Below are 19343 nucleotides of genomic sequence, written 5' to 3' on the forward strand. Positions count from 1 at the left end.
GAAAATATCATCCTGAGTGAGGTAACCCAATCACAAAACAACACACTTATAATAATAAGTGGATATTAGCCCAGAATCTCAGAACACCCAACATAGAATTCATAGACCAAATGAAGCTCAAGAAGAAGGAAGACCATGGATACTTCAGTCCTTCTTAGAAGGGGGAACAAAATACCCATGGGAGGAGATACAGAGACAAAGTGTGGAGCGGAGACTGAAGCAAAGACCATCCAGAGACTGCCCCACCTGGGGATCCATCCCATATACAGTTAAGAAACCCAGACACTATTGTGGATGCCAACAAGTGCTTGCTGACAGGAGCCTGATATAGCTGTCTTCTGAGAGGCTCTGCCAGTGCCTGACAAATACAGAAGTGGATGCTCTCAGCCAACCATTGGACTGAACACAAGGTACCCAATGGAGGAGCTAAAGAAAGGACCAAAGAAGCTGAAGGAGCTTGCAGCCCCCTAGGAGGAACAACAATGTGAACCAACTAGTACCCCCAGAGCTCCGAGGGACTAAACCACCAACCAAAGAGCACACATGGAGGGACTCATGGCTCCAGCTGCATATGTAGCAGAGGATGGCCTTGTTGGACATCAGTGGGAGGAGAGGCCCTTGTTCTTGAGAAGGCTGGATGCCCCAGTGTAGGGGAATGCCAGGACAGGGAAGCAGGAGTGGGTGGGTTGGTGAGCAAGGGGAGGGTGATGGGATAGGGGGCTTTTGGAGGGGAAACCAGGAAAGGGGATAACATTTGAAATGTAAATAAAGAAAATATCTAATAAAAATCTAAACAAACAAACAAACAACAACAACAACAAAACCCAGTAACATCCTTAAGCAAAACTGGTAGCATTCACCTCTAATTCAAGTACTTTGGAAGTAGGGACAAAAAGATCAGGAGTTCAAGGCCAGCCCCAGTTACATAGCAAGTTCAAAGCTAGCCAGGGCTAGGAAATCCTGCCCTTCTCCCAAAGCCACAAGTAATTATTGTATTGTATTCTAGACTTAGGCAATGACTTGTAAGGAAGTTTCTTTCTTTCTTTCTTTCTTTCTTTCTTTCTTTCTTTCTTTCTTTCTTTCTTTCTTTCTTTCTTTCTTTCTTTCTAAAAGAATTATTTATTTATTTTATGTATGTGAGTACACTGTAGCTGTCTTCAGACACCTCAGAAGAGAGTCAGATCCCACTATAGATGGTTGTGAGCCACCATGTGGTTGCTGGGAATTGAACTCAGGACCTCTGGAAGAGCAGTCAGCGCTCATGACCACTGAGCCATCTCTCCAGCCTGTAAAGGCAGTTTCTAATACTGTCTATGTCCTGACACGAGTGATGTTTTGCTGAGGATGCAGAGTTAAGTAGGAATCCATTCGGCAGAAGGAATTTTATTTCTAAAAGAAGTACTTGCCAATCTTGGGTCCTATTTCTGTATCTCTACTTCCTTTCAAACCTCTTTGGTAGATCAATTACCTGTTAGTGGAAAAAAAAGAGAGAGGTAATGAGTGTGATCTCATATGTAGATGTAGTTAACAAAAATTCTAGGAAACTTTTTTGCTTGGAGATTTTATTTGAGAATGAGTTATTATGAGAATGTGTAAATTTTATATTTAGCTGTTAGCTCTCTTCTCTAACTCTAGCACCTAGAGAGAATTCTGTGTTCAGTAAATCTCCTTTCTATGTTCTACGTATATTATTCACCCTTCACCGTCTTTCAGTTTGTATTGTGTTGCTTTGTCATGATGGCTATTTTCCATGCAGATCTTTGGCTCTCAAACATACATACCAAATTGACATGGTCTTGCCCTTGATATGCAGCTGAGGATGATCCTCCACCCCCCACCCCACCCCCCACCTTCCGGTTGCAAGTGTTGAGATCCGGGCATGCTCTGCTACACTCTGCCTTTTTAAAATTAATTTTAAGTGGCCTGTAGAATTAGTCGATTCCAAATTTTACTTATCCCAAGAGAACATAGTGATGGGCACCTTGGAAAGAACCTACTAAGTTAGCTATTAAAGGTCTATAAATATTAAGGTACAATAAATATCCTGCCCTTGCCGACATCCGTTTTCCCTGGAGGGGCATTACGGTAGTATCAACATGTTTCAGTTGGGCACCTACCCTTGCAGTTCAGCTCTCTCTCTCTCTCTCTCTCTCTCTCTCTCTCTCTCTCTCTCTCTCTCTCTCTCTTTCTTTCTTTCTTTCTTGTCTTTTTAAAGATAGGATCTTGCTATAGCCCTGACTAGCCTGAAATGATATAGATCAGCCTGGCCTCAAACCTGCAGCAGATCCTCCTGCCTCTGACTCTGTCTCTTTAGTGAAAACTTCTGATGCACATAGAGGGATAGACTCCATTCTTGACTGTTTGTTTAGCTTTTTCCCCCACATACATGATTTGAACTCCTACATTTCTAGCATAACGTATGACTAATAATACATGTTTGATAGTTGCAATAATTATTTTTAGAGTTTTTTTCCTTTTTTTGTGGAACTATGATTACAAATAAAGTGTTAACAGCTATCTTGGATTGGGGATGTAGCTCAGTTGCAGAGTGCTTGCTTTATGTTCATGAGACCCTGGAACCATCCCCAGCACTGTGAAAATAAGTAAATCAACACAATAAGGCAAACCTATTAGGTTTCCTCCCCCATCACTTTGCTGAGTAGAGGCAAGAATTCTGAGTTAGACCACAGATACCACAAACAACACAACACAACAGCTGGTTATGGTTATGGTTGCACTTAACTGTAATCCCAGCACCTGGCAATCTGAGGCAGGAGGATTCCAAGTTTGAGGCCAGTCTAAGATACACAACCAAATCTTTCCAAAAACAAACAAAAAACCAAAAAACCAAACCAAGAACCAAAGACATCTATAAATAAGTATAAATAAGCCATAAGCTGAACAATGTAGGTATTGTTATCATGTTTTGGAAGTGTCTCTTGGGCTCTCTGTTGGATTACCTGGATTAGGAAGACTGGCCTAAGGGGACCAAGCGTGTGAAGTGGAATGTGTTCTCTCTTTACGTGTTTAAATACAAGCTGTAGGCAGTGGTGGCGCACGCACGCCTTTAATCCCAGCACTTGGGAGGCAGAGGAAGGTGGATTTCTGAGTTCGAGGCCAGCCTGGTCTACAGAGTGAGTTCCAGGACAGCTAGGGCTATACAGAGAAACCCAGTCTCTAAAAACCAAAAACAAACAAACAAACAAAAAACCAAAACAAACAAAGCAAAAATACAAGCTGTAAGAACAAAATGTTTTTAATTATGATTTTTTTCCTCCATTAATCCTATCTTTCTTCAAAGCTAATAGGTGTATAAAATGACTCCACATCAAAGACTCTTTTCTAATGGTTTAAGAGTTGTGCATTTTATTAGAACAAACCCACAACAGAGCAGTTTGCGGAAGCCATTCTGGAGCTGACTTACAGATCATCCTTCATCAGCCTTTGAGCTCCCTTTGCTTTTCTCTCCCTGACTTCCTCCCCAACACCTTTCTTATTTGTTCAGTACCCTGCTAGGTATTGTAATGATCTATTCTCTTCTTCCTGTTTCCTCCATTAGACCAGAACCTCCTTGAGGGTGTTAAAGCTTGTCAACAGTCTGTTTAGAGCCTCATACAATGCATGACCAAAAATAGTCCCTCAGTGGAGATGTGCTAAGTGAATAAATGAAAATGTCTCAGATAATTTCCTAAATTCTTTGACTTTTTTTTTTTTTGACAGAGTCTTACTGTCCCTTTTGCTGGCTTGGGGTTCTCTATGTAGACCAAGCTGGCCTTGAATGCGTAGAAATATGCCTGCCTCTGCCTCTTGAGTGTTGCAATTTCCAGTGTGCACTACCACGCCTGGCTTTTTGACTCTCATAGTCTTGGGTAAGGAGTAAGTCCATTTATTCACAGGCAGGAAAGGGGAAGGCAGGTTGCGATTTCCTGTGACAGCAGGACTCTTGTCTGTAGACTCCTGCGTTGGCAAGTTTCTGTTTTCAGAGTCATAGTTCAATACGTTCTCTGAATCCTTTTAGCTTTTCCCGTTTCCTCCATATTTTTACTCTTCTGATTTCGCTTCCAACTTAGCTATAGCTTTCGTTTTAGAGCTAAGCATAGCTTATAGGCAGATGCGAGATGAAAACGACACATTTTTCTGACTTTCCAGTCCCTGACTGTAGTGCACGAGTACAGAACGTGCCTTGGGAGGCCAATGGCGGCGTGTGCAAGCAGGGAGAGTTGTTTCTCTGTTGTGGCCTTGGTGCACAGCTCAGAGAGCTGTCAGGACAAGGATCCATTATAATAGTGAGCCCTTGGCCTTGAGGACACGTTTCCATTTTTCTAGGGGAGATCTGGGGTGGTAGAGGTGGGAGGCTGATGTTGATGAGGCTTTAAAAAGTGCTGATTTGAGTACTTGTGTTTGGGAAAAGTGGTATGGCCAAAGTCATGGTGGAAAGTAGAGTTTCCTTGCTGACATTAATTCATAATTGTATGTGGGGTGGAGAAATTGCTCAGCTGTTAAGAGCACTGGCTGTTCTTTTAGAGGACCCAGGTTTGATTCCCAGCACCTACGCTGTGGCCCATAGAGTGGTGGGTAATGTCAGTTCCCAGGGGTCTAGTCCCATCTTTTGACTGTTGTGGACACTGCATGCAGGTGGCAGGCACACAGGCATGTATACAGGCAACACACTTTACACAAAAGATAAAAATAACAAGTGAAAATTTAGAAAGTAGTTGTGTGCTGTTGGACTCAATTGTATTTAGTTCTTTGCATATGTCTCCTAGGGAGGACGTTAAATAGAGGGCAAGAGAGGAAATTTCTTTTTTTAAAAAAGATTTATTATTTTTAAATGATATCTATATGTATATGTGCATATCTGTATGGGGGTATGCACATGTGAATGTAGCTGCTTGCTAAGGCCAGAGGTGTCAGATCTTTCTGGAGCTGGAGTTCCAGGCAGTTGGGAGCCTCCTGATATAGGTGCTGGGAACAGAACTTAGGTCTGCAAGGCAGTGAGTGGGAGAGAGGGAGAGAGTGGGAGAGAAGGAGAGAGTGGGAGAGAGGGAGAGAGAGTACACAAAATGTCTGGATTCTATAGGGAGAAGCCTCTAGGGGAAGGGCAACCCAGACCCTGGGCTGCAAAGCTCATATTTGGGGGCAGGGTATGACAGGTAGGAACTGAGGGATGCTGGTAGAATCAGGAGGCCAGGTCTGCTTTGATATGAAAAATATGCACCTCAGTCCCTTGTCCCCAGGTCCCAAACCAAACATCTGAGACCATAAAAAGCACTAGCAACAATGTCATCACTCCATGCTAATCTGCCTCTCATACCTAGACTAGAATACACATCCTATACACAGAAGTTTACAGGCACCATTAGAAGTTCTATTTAGTGATTATCTCATATCTATACTCCTCTGAGGAGGAACCCTGTAATAACAACTAATATTCTAAATGAACAGATTAGGAACTGAGGTCCAGGGAAGCCAAGCAAGCCATTTCAAGTCACACACAAAGCTGAGAGTAGCTTTTGTCTTGGGCTAAATTTGTATGATACACATTTCCAATTGAACCAAAGGGGAACTCAGTATGTGGACCAAACTGGCCTCAAACTCACAGAGATTGCCACCCCACCCAGCTGCTTATACCATGTATGTGTATGTCTTTAGCACAAGAATTTTTTAAAAAGATTTTATTTATAACACCCCCCCCCCTTCCCCAAACGCCTTTAGTCCCAGCACTCTGGACAGAATCAGGAAAAAGCCTGGTCTTCAGAGAGTTCCAGGCCAGCCAGGGCGACGCGGAGAAACCCTGTCTTGAAAATAAAAACAAATTCATGTGTATGTGTGGGTATGTGAACGCGAGTGCAGGTTCTTGTAGAGTTCAGAAGTGAGTGTTGAAGTTCCAAGTGGTTGTGGACATCCTGTCTTGGGTGCTGAGAAGTGAAGCCAAGTCACTCTGTAAGAGCAAGCCCTCTTAACCGCTGAGATCTCTCTCCAGAAAAACTTTTTGCTGAAGGTGGCTACAGTGGTGAGATTGGGAGTCCTTAAGTACAGAGGCATTCAACAATATCAATTCAACATTTGAGCGCCTACATCTATGCTAGACTTTGGGTTAGATGACCAAGTTAGTCAGTCCTCAGAGTGCATCACTGTATAGGTCAGGGTCAAGACCTGTACTAAATCCTCCTGTGTTCCTCAGACAGGGCAGAAGTTGGTCAACTTAAACACTTGCTTGGGCGTAAACTTAACCAGCCAGAAGGTTAAGGGCAGACTGTGATGGGAGATAAAGGGAGTAGAGCGCCCCGCACGCAGCCGAGATAAAGGGGTGTGGCCAGGCCGCAGCTTTTCCTCACGGTCCTCTGCAGCCCCGAGGCCTCGGCAGCCCTCGGACCCCGATCCTCTTGCAGACTGTCCCGTGCTCATCCTGAACACATCCATGCTCGCTTGATCCTTCAGCGCCCTTTGTGAAATGCCCCCAATTGTTAGTTCCCTACGGGCACACGTGACTCCGCGAGGACTCAGCGGTTGAGAGACATGGGGCGGTAGAGTGTCCCCAGTACCCTCACAGGGAGGGTCTCCCGGCCGGCGATGTACTCATCGCTTTCCCATCAGTGCCCAAGCCGGCATCTTCTCTCCCTTTTGCTCTCAGGTTGCCTCCCACCTCCCGCGCGAGGCCCGGAGGAGGCAGGACCAGCGCTCCTGATCTCGCGAGAGTTCCCCCATAAGTCCCGCGAGACTCGCCTGCCGCTGCCGCTGCCGCTGCCGCTGCCGCTGCCGCTGTCGCTGCCGCCGCCGCCGCCTCTTACGTCTTTCCCTTTGACAAGTCGCCGCCGCTGCAGCAAAAATATAAAGGACGCGGCTAGCGCAGCCGCTGGCCAGCCGGGTGCCGGGTGCTGGAGCCGCACCCCATCGCCGCCAGCTCCCGACCCACGTACGGTAGGTAACACGTTCTCTTTCGCCATCGTGACCTCCCGAGTGTGTGATCGGCTGGCCCGGCCGAGCCGCTCCGGTCCGTTCCGGGGCCGCCCGCCGAGCGGGACTGCTGGCTCCGGGTGGACGGCGGGCGGAGGCCCGAGGAACCCCTGGCCCCTTGGAAGCCTGTTGGAAGCCGTGCCACCTGCGGGAGGGAGGGACCCGCCCCTGAATAAGCTTGCAGTCTGCGCCCCTCAGCTCCTCAGGGGTCGCGTCTGTGACCTTCTCCCCTTTATCCGCTAACGAGCGCGGCTCTCTCATCTGGGACTGGGACTGGGGAGCGGCTCTCCCATCTCTTTCTCTTGAGGAGAGTCGCGACTCCGGTGCTCCCTGTCGCCGGCCGACTTCGGAGGGGTGGAGGTTGAGACCGTGTGTCTTTCTCCTCGTCTGCGCTTTTGGGTGGGGGCTGCTCATCCTTTCGGTAAACCTTTTCTCTGAATCTCTCTTCGGATAAAATAACAATTTCTAGAGCCCTTGCTACCTGGAGCGGAGACGAGGCGACAGTTGTGTAGTCTCCAGGGTGAGAGGTGGATGGTGGTGATGACAGGAGCTAACCCTGGGAACAGTGATGGGTGGCAGGTTCCCAGGAGACACGAGGACAGAAGCTTGGTGCCTACCTCTCCCAGGAGGTTATGTAAAGACGCGATGTATGTATGTATGTATGTTTGTATGTAGTATGCATGCATGTGTATGGTAGCTGTGAAGCACAGGGACAGAATCTCCATTTGCGTTAGTTTTATAAAAATGTGTGTAATAAATTCCAACGAATTAATAACCCATCTCCAGAGATAGCATTTCAGTGTTAATATTTTGATATATTTCTAACAGACCCTTTATGTTTTGTTTTTTAAGAGTACCTAGCTTGTCCTTGAACGGTACTTCCTTATTTTATGTATGTTCCCAAAATGATTTGTTTTATTTGAACCATTCCTTTGGCCCACTTGATTAAGCCCGGTTACTTGTTCATTATCATTGGCTGTTCCCGGCCATCACCATATTTCATTGTGCCTTCTTCCAAAATGATTGTTGCTCAAATAGCTTTAAAAGTCAAACCTTAACATTGTTCTTTTTGGATATAGTATCTGAGTTATTTTTATAGCTTTTCTTTTTTTGTGTGATGAGTCCTCTAAATTGGGCCAGTGTTTATGTAAAGAAAAGAAAAATTAATTGCGATGAGGAGAAAGTAAGTTTCAAAGTTTTTTAAAAATTGATGGTGATGTACCTTTGATTATATGTTTACATACCTGTGTGTTTATACAAGCAAAAGTGAATGTCCCGAGTGTCCGTATTATGCATAAATGCACATGTCAATGCATGCTTGTCCTCTGCACTTGCATATCTGTATATTTTAGAAATAGGTTAAAATATTTTGTCATGTAATTTGAGAAAAAAAAAACAGCATAATGTAGGACAAAGAACAGTCAATTATATTTTTCCCAAATCACATGACCAGATTGTATGGCAGGTTGGAAGCCTGGTGTCTTTCAAAAGTAGGATAGATCATCAGTTGTCATTGAAATGGATGGCCTTTTAAGGCCTCTTAGAATCAGCAACTTTTATGAATTTTGCTTTCCCTAGGGTTCTTATCACTTTGCTTCTTAAATTTCTGGTCTTGCCAGTTCCTTTCAACACTGATCCATTGATTTGCTGGTTATGTATTTTCTCTGTGCAGTCGTGCTGGTGGTATATGGAGGAGAAGCAAATGCATCATATAGTCTTCTCACTAATGTAAACATGTGAAAATATCATTTTATTTAAATGGATAACACATTGAAATGGATAACACGTTAGAGGAGGGCGTGCTGTTTTTGGAGTTGGATTGGTTAGTAGAAGACGCATGTAATACATGGTGAAAAGTCTTGGTGTTGTGAGCAAAATGCCTGGGTTCAGTGGGCAGCTGATTTTAAAGTGGACTCTTAGAATGTAAGTGGTCATGTTGATGCTGTATTTGTGATGAATGAGGGAGAAAACTGTGCTAGGTAGAAAGCACACTTGTGAAACAAGACTTGCGCTTTAGGTGCAGGTAGAATGATCAAGATTTTCAGGGCAGTCTTGGCTATGTGAGAGAGATCAAAAAACGTGAACAAGCCCTTGAAATTTTGTAGGTAATCAACCATAAAAACAACAAACAATTATTTTTCATCATATGTAAAACTTTGTCTTAGTGTACCCACAAAACAGGTTGCTAGGGATACCTTCTAAATATTATCAAGATCTTGAACAGAGAATATTGGCTGAGTAATTTAAAAAGGAGATTTTAAAGTCAGCAAAACCACTTCAGCTAGTATTTTTTTCTTTTAAACTAAAAGGATCACAAAATAGGTACCTAATAGGTACTTTCTGATGATATTATTTATTTTTTTCTACTGGCCCTTACAAATTAATGGGAATATTAAATTCCAGAGGAGATCTACCAGCAAATAAATGTGATGCTGAATCAGATGAAGGTTAAGTTTTATTTTTATTTTTTCCTTTTGATACAGGAGCTTGTGCAGCTTAAGCTGATTTTGACTCTAGTTGAGACTGCTCATGAGCTCCTGATCCTCCTGCTACTCCCTCTAATACTGAGAATGCTGAGGATACACGCATGTGATACCATACTGGCTTGTTTTGTTTGGTTGGTTTTTTGAGATGGGGTCTTACTTTGTAGATCAGGCTGGTCTTGAACTCATACAGATCTGACTGTCTCTGGGTTCAAAGAGTCATTTATCCTGACCAATTTCTAGGTTTCTCGTGACTTTTTGAATATTGTTTATTTTTATTTTTTGTAAAAATACTCTCATTTTTGGCTCATTTGATTTTTTTTTTCATGATTAGATTTGAAGTTTTGTGTGTTTTGATTATAACGCTCTGTATCAATGCATTTTACTAGGGGGCCCATGTTATTGGTTACTAATGATATTTTAACCTTGATCATTTGTTCTGGTGGCTTCAATTGGGATAGTCTAGGAGAGGGTGCTTTTTGTCCCTTTGTATTCTCTTTGATATATTTATATCTTGTAGGAGGTTCTTCAAAACTATAGACTGTTTCGCTCAAACTTTCTCCCCTTGTTTGTATTGTAAAATACACGGTTATGGTATTTGTAGTTCCCTTATTCTGATATGTATGAATTGGACTTCATTTGTCAAAGGACATTTGTTAACTTAGTTATTTATATCAGTATGGTAGTGTGCATATTCATTTGATTCTACAGACTGTTGTCCAATATAATAGCATTATGTTGTTGTTCACATTGTTTCAGTTTTGGCCACAGTGTGTGTGTGTGTGTGTGTGTGTGTCTGTCTGTCTGTGTGTGTGTGTTGATTAAAGGCCAACTTGTAGGAGTTGATTCTCTTCTTCCACCATGTGGATCTTGGGGACCCAACTCAGATTGAAAGCCTTGATGACAGGCACCGTTAGCTACTGACCACCTCACCTACTCCAGTTAAATAATTGTGGTTTGTTTTCGAGACAGGGTTTCTCTGTGTAGCCCTGGCTGTCCTGGAACTCACTCTGTAGACCAGGCTGGCCTCGAACTCAGAAATCCGCCTGCCTCTGCCTCCCGAGTGCTGGGATCAAAGGCGTGCGCCACCATGCCTGGCTTCAGTTAAATAATTGTTTATAGTCTACTAAATATTAAACATCTGTTATATTATGGGTAGGTTATAAGCTAATACAATGCAGGATTTTTTAACCCTTTACTACTCATGATTTCCTATTGTCAAGTTTTTAGGTGACCCTAAATAAGTAGTTATATAAAGTAAGTATACAAATGAGACATTTACTGATAAACATAACTTATTTTAAAATAGCTGTTTTTATATGCATATGGATTTACTAAAGATGAAAACAAATTTGAATACTGAGAAATGGGTCTGTTTACTTATTTTTATAAAAGAAATTAACTCTTGCTGAACATTTGATACTACAAGACATAGAACATCTTCCAGCATTTTTTTTAAAGAGTTGATCAATATTTTGGTTTTATAATCAACAGCATTGAGAGTGCTGCTTCTCATAAATTCATAGTACAAAATTTCAGGAGTATATTTAGAGCCATTTTAGTAATTGTGGGAAATTCTGTCCTAATTTTGAGTCAAAAATATTTAATGACTTTTTATGTGAAAGTCAAGCCAACTTTAAAAATCAAATGTTCTAACATAAAGCGATTCAGAGATATATTACTTTGATGCTTGTGTGCTAAGGATTGATAATAATATTAGAAGCTTTGTTTTCTGTAATTAAAACTATTATATTTCTATAAAAGCACAACACTTTGTTTGCATGGTAAAAATACTGCAATCCGTAATTTACAATATTCTCAGTCTGAGCCATGGTATTCCCAGCATTGCTTCTTGGCATTGCACAGTGCCATGGCATACATAGTACAAAGCATACACATTTTAGCTTCAGTGGAGTCACAGGGTGCAGCATGGGCAAGTGCTGCCAGAGACACTTTGGATTCCTTCTTGTGTCCAGAAACCTTTTAGTGTAGCTAGATTTTTGGCCACCCTTGAATTTAGTTACATGATCGGATCACTTCCCACAGTTTAAGAATATAAGGGACCAGAGAACAATAGATTTTGTTATCTGCCAGGGGTGGGGAACTCTGGAACCTATCCCCTGAAGTTACTGAAGGGTAACTATATTTATTCCTCTTTGTATAATGACCATGAGTTTATATCAGTACCTTTTCCTCCAACACTACAAGGTTGCTCTGACCTTCTGTTACTCCTTATTTGTAGTTTCTTCCTGTGACAGAAGTCTAGACCTCAGTATCATAACATGTATTTGCTAACTTTGGAGTATCCAACAGGTAGTTATTTGCTTATGAAAAGTATTCACAAGATTATCTGTGTGCAGTTTTTATCTTTAGCTATTTAGGTTAGTTGTTTTATTCTCTGTTCTCTTTAGTGTGACTATGTTACTTTAGTGCAGTGTAGTTCAGTTCCTTTGTTGCTTCTTTGTATTCTCTTTTGATTGCTCTCAGTCCTGGTTGATGTTAACTAATTATTGTTATGGATGATGATGATGGTGACTTCAGAAAGGATCTCCCAAATATCTCACACTGGGCTCAAACTTGGTATTCTCCTGCTTCAACCTTCTAATGTTTGGATTATAGGCTTGTATCATCATATGTGGCATTAGTGTTAGTTTGGGTTTGTGGAACAGTACAGTTACTGAATGCCACTGCTGTTTGACTTTACTATGTAAAATGATTACTCACATGTGTCCCTCTATCCTACTGTCACACTCCTGTCTCTTTGTTTCTACCTCTTTTCCATGTTCATTAAGGAATCCAGAATTTAAATTTAGTTTCAGATTTATCTCTTCCTCAATTATTTCACCAAAATGAACAGATTACATGCACTTAAAAACATTAAACCTCTGTTTGCAGCCCATGGTACAAATATGACCATGGAGGTCAGAGGACAATTTGGAATTTATTTTTGCTTACATGATTTGTGTCTCAGGGATCAAACTTAGGTCATCAGGCTTAGTGATATGCACCTTTACTTTGTGAGCCATCTCACCAGCCCCTACATTTTCTATTATTTTTTCTCAAATAATTTTTTAATTGACACACAAACCACATAGCATAAAACTCACCCTTTTATTTACTTACTTATGTAATTTTTGAGACAAACTCTTAATATGTTGCTCAGACTGACCTCAGATTCCGGGCCTCAAGTGACTCAACTGCCTTTATTCTCCTGAGTAGCTGGAACTACAGGCCTATGTCACTTTGCCTTATCAAAACTCTCCCTTTAAAGTTTACAAACCAGGTTTGTTTGCTTGCTTACTTTATTTTCAGACAGGTCTCCTCTGCCTCAAACTTGCGGTTCTCCTGGTCCCTTCTAAGTGCAGGGTTACAGAACTTGACTGTTAACAGTTTATTATTATTATTATTTAAAAGTATATTCACAATATTGTACTATTTATCACCTCTGTCAAATTCTAGAACATTACCCCCAAAAGAAACCTTGTGATCATTAGCAGTCATTTCCCTTGTCTATGTTCTGTTCTACTTTCTATCTGGGTTTGCTTATTTCTAGTCTAAGTATTTTGTGTAGATGGAATTGTATAATATGTGGTCTTTTGTTCCTGATTTCTTTAGGTTAGTATAATTTGTTCAGAGGTCATTTATGCTACAGCATGTATGAGTACTTCAGGTGAATACCTCTGCCAGAATGCTATCTATATAACACATTTTATTCATCCATGTGTCCGTTGATGGACATTGGGTTTTCCCTCTCAGCTACTGGGAATAGTGTTACTATGAATATCCATATACATTTTTGTGTGTATGAGCATATGTATTTTTTACTTTTTTTTTTTTTTAAATTTTACTTATTTTATGTCTATGAGTACACTGTAGCTGTCTTCAGACACACCAGAAGTGGGCATCAGATCCTATTACAGATGGTTGTGAGCCACCATGTGGTTACTGGGAATTGAACTCAGGACCTCTGGAAGAGCAGTCAGTACTTTTAACCACTGAGCCATCTCTCCAGCCTGGGGGTTTGCCATCTTTTTTTTTTTTTTTTTTTTTGGTTTTTCGAGACAGGGTTTCTCTGTATAGTCCTGGCTGTCCTGGAACTCACTCTGTAGACGAGGCTGGCCTCGAACTCAGAAATTCGCCTGCCTCTGCCTCCTGAGTGCTGGGATTAAAGGCATGTGCCGCCATGCCCAGCTGGGGTTTGCCATCTTATGTTTACTTTTTTTGTGGGACTGCTATCTGCTTTCCTATTACCTCTTTGTGTACACATGCCTCTGTGTGTGTGTGTGTGCATATGTGTGCTGTGCTTGTTGTAGAATGAGCCCAGGGCCCCATTTTACTAGGCAAGTACTTTTCCACTGAGCTACCTCTCTTACTCTTCTTATTCCTTTCTGACATGAAGAGTTTATTATAATTTTTCATTTTTTTCTCCTTAACAGTAATGTATCCTGGAAATGATACAGATTGGCTCATTCTTTTGAAGTTATATTATTTTCATACCCTTGATTTTTTTTTTTTTAATTCTTTTTTTTAAAAGATAGGGGCTTGCTTTGTAGGTTGTGCTGGCCTGGAACTCACTGTGTAGATCAGGCTAGCCTTAAATGACAGAAACCTGCCTATTTCTGCCTCCAGAGTAGCTTCAGTTTTTAAAAAACAGTTGCACAGATACAGCTACATTTGTGTATGTCATTTATATTGTTTTCTACATTTTGCACTTATAAACAGTGTTTCTGTAAGTGAGCACGTGTATTCTATTTTTTATTATTAGAAGTATATGGTATATCACTGCCCCAGGTGCTAGAAACACGCAAATTAAAAATGAGGGTTGAGGATGTAACTCAGTCCTTGTCTAGCATATGTTAGGTACTGGGTGTGATCCCCAGTACTGACAAACAAGCTGATACATTCTTGCATTTAAGGAGACTATGTTTTAGTGGCTGTATGAAAAATTAATGGTTCTAAGGAAAACATGCTAGGTGTTTGATTGTGAATAGAACCAGTAGAGGTCTGTGCAGTCTTAAAGTATCTTTGAAGCTAATACAGACCTCAGGTAACACTTGATTTCTGGTGATTGAACATGTTTACCAATTTGTGGTCTCTTAATCAGTTAATTCATTAATCAATTTGCTGTACATGGATTGAACCCAAGGCCTTGTGCAGGTACCTTGTGTAGATACCCTGGAACATCCTGTGTGTGTTCTCTCTCTCTCTCTTTCTCTCTCTGTTTCATTTCAGGTTTATTATAAAAATTTAAGATATACTGTATATTTTTAGTGACGTGGAATTAGATAAACAGTTTTAAAATACCTATCTCACATAGTTGCCTTAAATTGTGTGTGTGTATGTACACGTACATAGGCCAGATGACAACTTTTAGGAGTTGTTTCTTGCCGTTTGCTTTCTTTTGAGGCATGATCTCTTCCAGTGGCACTGGGGCTAACTGGCCTGGGAATTTCCTGGCAATTCTCCTGTTTCCATCTTTCCTAGCATTTCTAGGCTTTGAGATGTGTGTCATGGCATTGGGCTTTTTACATGGTTACACATGTTGAAGCTCACGTTGTCAAGTATGTGTTGCAAGCACTTGCACTGGCTGAGGTTCATCTTTTCACTGTGTAACTTGGGCAGGTCACAAAATCTGTCTCAGGCTTCTGAATGCTAGGTTACAGGAGTGAGCCATTTGTCCAAATTTGTTTTCTTTACTGCATTCTCTTTTCCTTTCCTTTTTCCCTCTCTTCTACCTTACTTTCCTGCCCTTTTGGAAGTTTGGTAAAGACAGTCTAGTAGCTTCTGAGTATGTAAGATACAGTGGTAATGACAAGTCATAAATGTTGTGTGCTCTGTTTCCTTTCTTATTTTGAAAACAATTTCAAATGTTTTGGTTACATTAAAATTGTTCTGCGATAGTAAGAAGGTATGCAAAATAGAGGAATAAAGTGAGCGTGAATTGTACAGAATCGCTTTTGGTTACTAACAAGTTGTGACTTTGTTTTCCAAAATTTTAACTGCAGAGTATTTTGCATTCTTAAAATATTATTTAAGATGCCTTTCTCTTCTTTGAGAGTTATTTTTTGTTTTTTTTTGCTACGTTCTAATCACCATCTCTCTTTTCTTTGCCATCTTTTGGTTCCTTATTTCAGAATGAGTAGGCAGGACTTGTTTTTTGTACACAAGATAAAACTAATCCTGCTTAGGCGCTAATGTACTAGAGTGCTTACGAAGTAAACCTGTTGCTGATAAATTCCAGAAGCCTATACTACTAGAAAGTAACAGTGGCTGCAATATTGTTTGCAAATCTACATTGTCTTTTCTGTGAATGTTGTTTTAGTAAGTAAATAAAAATAAAAGTGGTCAGGCCTTTACCTCTTAAGTCCTACTAGGCCTTCTGAGAAATTTTTACATGCCTCCTCATACATGGTTATATAAAACATACAGATGATTTATTGATAAAAATCATAAATGCATTATAAAACAGTTTTTTGGTATACATAGGTCTTACTATAAAAATGAAGACAAATTTGTGTATTATAAGGTAGATATAAAACTTGGCTGAATAATAGCTACTGAAAGTATAAAATATCTTCAGCATTTATCTTCACAGTAACAAAATGGCAGAAATATCTTTATTTATGTATTTATTTATTTTTATTTTTATAAATTTTTTGTTTTTTTCGAGACAGGGTTTCTCTGTGTAGCTCTGGTTGTCCTGGAACTCACTTTGTCACCAGGCTGGCCTCGAACTCAGAAATCCGCCTGCCTTTGCCTCCCGATTGCTGGGATTAAAGGCGTGTGCCACCACGCCCGGCTTCAGAAATATCTTTAAAGCTATTTCAGAAATTGTGGGAAATTCTCCAAAACTAATTCACTATTTATTTGTGAAACTCAAGTCACAAACTTGAAACAGCAATTTTTTTCCCATACAAAGCAGTTTAATTAGGTTGTTAGCCATTTCAGGGAGAACTGAGATTGCAGGTAGCCCTGGAGCTGAGGAACAGCTTTGTTCTTTAGCAAGATCTTCGAGTCCACAGTCTTCTGATCAGCCTTTTGCTGCTCTGTAATCTAGTATTTCTGCTTCTCTGTGTCGAAGAAGCGCAGCTGCTGCTTCTTGAAGTAAGCATCAGTCAGGTGTTTGGGGATTTTAATCTCCCTGATAACAACTTTTGCAGAGGTGACAATGAATAACTGTATGTTCTGCGTAGAGGAACTCTGTTTATGGCAAGAGGCCTAGTCACAAGTAGCAAGCCACTGCCCAGGAAAACCACCCTCTTGCCTCTGCTGTACCCAGTGAGTGATGCTGGAGCGCAGCCTTCACACGTGCTGACTGAAGAAGGGCTTTTTGCCATGGCTCAGCAGCTTCTGAGGCACATCTTCGGTAGGATAATACCTAGGCATTTTCGAAGCTTCACCACCCGGGTGCCACTGTTCTTGTCCCAAAAATATGGAATGCTTTATGAATTTGCGTATCATCCTTGAGCAGGGGCCATGCTAATCTCTGTATCGTTCCAATTTTACTATATGTGCAAATATAGTTCACTTTTTACAAAGCGAACACTTAAACAGCAGTTTTTTTTTTTTTAACGTATTTTCCTCAATTACATTTCCAATGCTATCCCTAAAGTCCCCCATACCCCCCCCCCCCACTTCCCTACCCACCCATTCCCATTCTTTTGGCCCTGGCATTCCCCTATATTGGGGCATATAAAGTTTGCGTCCAATGGGCCTCTCTTTCCAGTGATGGCCGACTAGGCCATCTTTCAATACATATGCAGCTAGAGACAAGAGCTCCGGGGTACTGGTTAGTTCATCATGTTGTTCCAACTATAGGGTTGCAGGTCCCTTTAGCTCCTTGGGTACTTTCTCTAGCTTCTCCATTGGGAGCCCTGTGATACATCCAATAGCTGACTGTGAGCATCCACTCCTGTGTTTGTTTGGCCCCGGCATAGTTTCACAAGAGAGAGCTATATCTGGGTCCTTTCAGCAAAATCTTGCTAGTGTATGCAATGGTGTCAGCGTTTGGAAGCTGATTATGGGATGGATCCCTGGATATGGCAGTCTCTAGATGGTCCATCCTTTCATCACAGCTCCAAACTTTGTCTCTGTAACTCCTTCCATAGGTGTTTTGTTCCCAATTCTAAGAAGGGGCACAGTGTCCACACTTTGGTCTTCGTTCTTCTTGAGTTTCATGCGTTTAGCAAATTGTATCTTATATCTTGGGTATCCTAAGTTTTGGGCTAATATCCACTTATCAGTGAATACATATTGTGTGAGTTCCTTTGTGATTGTGTTACCTCACTCAAGATGATGCCCTCCAGGTCCATCCATTTGGCTAGGAATTTCATAAATTCATTCTTTTTAATAGCTGAGTAGTACTCCATTGTGTAAATGTACCAAATTTTCTGGATCCATTCCTCTGTTGAGGGGCATCTGGGTTCTTTCCAGCTTCTGGCTATTATAAATAAGGCTGCTATGAACATAGTGGAGCATGTAAACAGCAGTTTTTTAAAATGAAATATTCTAGTACTATATAATCCCAGGATACACTAATTTTATACTTATATGGTACATTTAGGGAACTCATAAAATCCTTTTTTTCTCCCTGTAATTAAACTATTATGCTTCCATAGAACAGAAAACTTTATATGTTCAAAAATAGTACTGCAATTGTAACTTAGTCCGGAATCTGAGCAAGTATTTCAGGCAACTTTGGTTGACGTTGTGTGTCATGACTGTGCACATTTTAAAGCACACACATTGTCTGTTCACAACCAAGGCTGCAGTGAGGTCATGTGATACAGCATGAGTGAGTATTGCCAGAGACACCTTGGATATGTGTTTGATTTTGAATTAAATGTTGGTAGATGAACATCCAGAAACCTGCTTATTCAGTTATGCGAACCCACTGGGTCCAGACCCACAGTTTTAGAAAATCTGCTTTTGTTTTAGCCTAGCCTGTGGGTCCTGGCCAAAGCTCAACTTCAAATTAAGGTGAACTGCAGGTGTTGGTAGTTTGTTTGCATTCTGGATTAATCTCATCTGTAGAGTGACAGATTGTTTAACTTGACATGTGTAATTTACTCTTTTGTTTTCAAAGATTCTTTCAATAGAAGTGTATTGACAGTTACTATTTTGTAACCCAGCAATTGTGGCTGGCTCCCAGAGTCTGTTCATTCAACTAAAAAAGAATAAAATGATGTCTTTCACAAGGCAAGACAAAACAAAATAGCCCAACAAAAAACCCAATATGTGTGTTGATAGTTTAGAAAACTTGCATGTTTGATTGCAGCCATTGTTTGAAGTCATTACATTAAAAAGAATTATTATTTTTTAAAGATTTATTTTATTTATATGAGTGCACTGTAGCTGTCTTCAGACATACCAGAAGAAGGCATCAGATCCCATTACAGATGGTTGTGAGCCACCATTTGGTTGCTGGGAATTGAACTCAGGACCTCTGGAAGAGCTGTCAGTGCCCTTAACTGCTGCACCATCTCTCTAGCTCCCTAAAAAAGAATTATTAAAAATAGTAATATTTTATTACTTACTTGAAATTTTAAATTATATTTATTACACATATATGTGTGTTTGGGGGGAGGTATGTATGCGGAAGTCAGAGGACACTTTGTAGGAGTCAGTTCTCTCTTTCTGTCATATCATGGGACTTGGGAATTGTACTCAGGTCATCAGGGTTGGTAGCCAGTGCCTTAAAACCACTGAGCCACCCTGCTGTTCCAAGACAGAAGGATTAAAAATAGCTATATGTCATAAACTTGGTACTAAAACATTTTAACTGTGTTTTTGCTTTGACTTTTTGTCCACAAGAGTTAATTTTATTTTGTATCTCTGGTTTGAATCTATATTTAATTTAGTGTATTCTACTTCTGCTTTCTTCTTTGCCATGGTTAAATTAAA

General features: G+C 40.8%; 1 protein-coding gene, 1 non-coding gene and 1 pseudogene across 6 annotated transcripts in view; 1 reads left to right on the forward strand and 2 right to left on the reverse strand.

Moving 5' to 3' along the window:
• The first annotated feature begins 6734 nt into the window (after positions 1 to 6734).
• The window catches only part of Herc1 (HECT and RLD domain containing E3 ubiquitin protein ligase family member 1), a 163310-nt gene continuing 150701 nt past the window's right edge, over positions 6735 to 19343 (forward strand). For all 5 annotated transcript variants that reach the window (XM_029481103.2, XM_029481107.2, XM_029481105.2 and 2 more), the window contains exon 1: positions 6735 to 6921. The gene's annotated coding sequence lies outside the window, so the exon portion shown is untranslated. The remainder of the gene's footprint in view (positions 6922 to 19343) is intronic.
• Positions 16368 to 16858, reverse strand: LOC110302356 (large ribosomal subunit protein eL6 pseudogene; annotated as a pseudogene).
• LOC115032107 (U6 spliceosomal RNA) lies at positions 16867 to 16968 on the reverse strand. The gene has a single exon (XR_003837734.1). It is a non-coding gene; the product is annotated as a U6 spliceosomal RNA (small nuclear RNA).

The sequence above is a fragment of the Mus caroli genome, unplaced genomic scaffold (genome assembly GCF_978045245.1).
Source record: "Mus caroli unplaced genomic scaffold, Mus_caroli_1 scaffold_11, whole genome shotgun sequence".
In the NCBI taxonomy this organism is placed as follows: domain Eukaryota; kingdom Metazoa; phylum Chordata; class Mammalia; order Rodentia; family Muridae; genus Mus; species Mus caroli.